Here is a 2773-nt window from a genome sequence, read left to right as displayed (position 1 = left end):
TCCGGGCTGGGGATTCGAACCCGCCACCTTAGGTGTATGTGGCTGGCGCCTTAGCCGCTTGAGCCACAGGCGCCGAGCCAGTACCTTTACTTTTAATGTGGAGTTCCATAGTTACCCAAGTGGTATTGAAAATGGGAGACCATTTTTGCATGTGCCATGGTAACTCTCCTTGAAAAGTTATATATTTCCCTTTTCTGTGTATGCACCGTGTATGTGAACCCAATCAAAACATAGCCACAGACAAAAATGTCCTCTCTCCAGGACATAACCCCATCTCATCTCAGAGCTTAGTGACAACTATGGCAAAAGCTTGGAGGGGATAGGAAAGATTTGTCATTTGACTATACTCTAGTTACTGTTTCAGCCTAAGAAATAGCTCTGTGCTGATGCTGTTAACCTATATGATCACATAGCTGGAGAGATCTTCAAGACCTCTGTGCTTGACTGGGCCTGTTATATACTGAATTGCTCCCCCTCACTCCTTCCAAAGTCCCAACGCATGATGTGACTGTATTTAGAGATAGGGCCTTTAGGAGGTAATTAAAGTTAATTGAGGGCATGAAGGTAGGACTCTAATCTGGTAAAATTAATGTCCTTATAAGAGACACAGAGAAATGGCCATATGAGCACACAGTGAGAAGGTGGCCAGGAAGTGGTCTCCCCAGAAACCAACCCTGCCTGCACCTTGATCTTGGACTTCCAGCCTCCAGAACTGTGAGAAAATACATTACTGTTTAAGGTAGTATCTTATCACCGGCAGCCTGTGGTGACAAATAGGGCCTCCCAGCTCTAGTATAAGGAACTTCCTTCATTTCCCCCAACACAGCATTTATATATTTCTTCTTCCTCTTGGGTGATGAGTGCTGTTTTTGCACCATGTATTTCTAGCATGTGATCCATGGCTTCTGACAACATACTGCACACAGAACTCAATTATTTAGTAAACAAAATTAATTCGAGTCCTCTACATTGTGAGTGGGGGAAAGAGGTGAGTTAAGGAAGAAATGAGTGCTGTGAAGGAAAAATGGCCCATGTGTGGGGTAAACCCCCACAAAAATTAAATGAAATGTGCTCTTTTAATTCTAGAACTGAGCGAAAAGACTTGTATTATGTGCTTTTGTCCAAGCCCTAAGCGACCTGGGAAAACATGGTGGGGGCCTGCAGGCCAGGCGTAAAAACCTCCTACAGGTAACCCCGACTGTGCAGTCAAGTCAGCCTGTCAGATAAGGGTTGAAACGGCCCATCTGTGCAGAGGACATGACTCAAAGGTTGATGTGAGTAAAAAGAAAACTCCATCGTAATGATGTGAGTAAAATACTCCATCGTAACTGCAGGGTCTCCAAAACCATAAAAAAACAGTCATGAAGCCAGTTTCTCAGAAATTTAATTGAGTACATAGAAGAGAAAGGTTTTACTCCTCTGTTTATCCTAACCTTTAACTTTAACAATAGAAGTCAGATAATGTATTGTTCTTTTAGATCTTCCAAGAGGAATAGCCTGAGGCTAGTTTAAGATGGTTGTCTTACTTTCCCGGACTTTCTTTCTTTAGGTTAGTCTTATGATGGCTATCTCACTTTCCCGGACTTTCTTTCTTTTCTATAGTTTAAGATAAGAAATGAGGATGTTAGGATTATTGATCAGTGTGGTGTACGTGACTAACTCCCAATAAAAGGGAGTGAAAAATAAAGACATTTTGCTACATGCCACCTAAGAGTGTGTAGTTGTTTCTTGCTTTTAAACAATTCTAGGAGCGAGCTTGCACCCGCGGCCAAGCCATCCTTCTCTCCCTGCGAGAAAGAACATCACCTAACACCCATGCAATAAGAATGGAGGTAACTTTCACCCTAAGCACCAAAAGCTCCTGATAAGTACCTGACCTTAAAGATCCTTTTTGTTCTACACAATTAGCATTTCACTTACTTTCCTATGATCTGTACAATACAATTTGTTTGATCATATTGCTATACACTGCTGTGGGAAAACTGTCCCACTGATTGCTTTCTGTGGTTTTCTGTCACCACCCAGACTGCAAATGCTTTGTAGTCAGAGGGCTTATAAATTCTACTGAATCTTCATAGTACCTCACCCAGTACTAGACATAGCAAGTATTCAGTAAAGTCATTATTCATTTAATGAAAAATGTCTGAATTTCAGTAGTTTTTCTTTGATTAAATAGATGTATTTCCTTGTCTTGAGGACCAAGAAGTTTTCAGTAATAATTTTCATACATTCCAGGACAATTCTTTCCTCTTAAGGGATGAGGTCAAACACCATTATTTTAAGGATACTCAGAAAGGAATCTTAGCCACATCAAGTTTTTTCAATCCTATGATGGTGACTTTGCCAATGCTACTTGGTACTCACTGTCTTGAATAAACTAGAACAAGGTTATTGACCTCTTGACACAGGCTTCTTTCTAAAGACTCTATCTAGTACACAACAGGCACTCAAAAAGTGTTGAAAGGGCTTGTGCCTGTAGTTCAGTGGTTAGGGCGCCAGCCACATGCACCAGAGCTAGTGGGTTTGAACCCAGCCTGAGCCTGCTAAACAACAACAACAACAACAAATAGCTGGGCATTGTGGCAGTCACCTGTAGTCCCAGCTACTTGGCCCAAGAGTTTGAGGTTGCTGTGAGCTGTGATGCCACAGCACTCTACCAAGGGCAACATAATGAGACTCAGTCTCAAAAAAAAAAGTGTTGAAAGGATTAATTTCAAAAGACCACCTTCTAACAAGTATCAGGACTAAAATAGTTTTTTAATACTTTTTTTTT

The sequence above is a fragment of the Otolemur garnettii genome, unplaced genomic scaffold (genome assembly GCF_000181295.1).
Source record: "Otolemur garnettii isolate 467f Iridium unplaced genomic scaffold, OtoGar3 scaffold00026, whole genome shotgun sequence".
In the NCBI taxonomy this organism is placed as follows: domain Eukaryota; kingdom Metazoa; phylum Chordata; class Mammalia; order Primates; family Galagidae; genus Otolemur; species Otolemur garnettii.
This window is presented reverse-complemented; position numbering follows the sequence as displayed.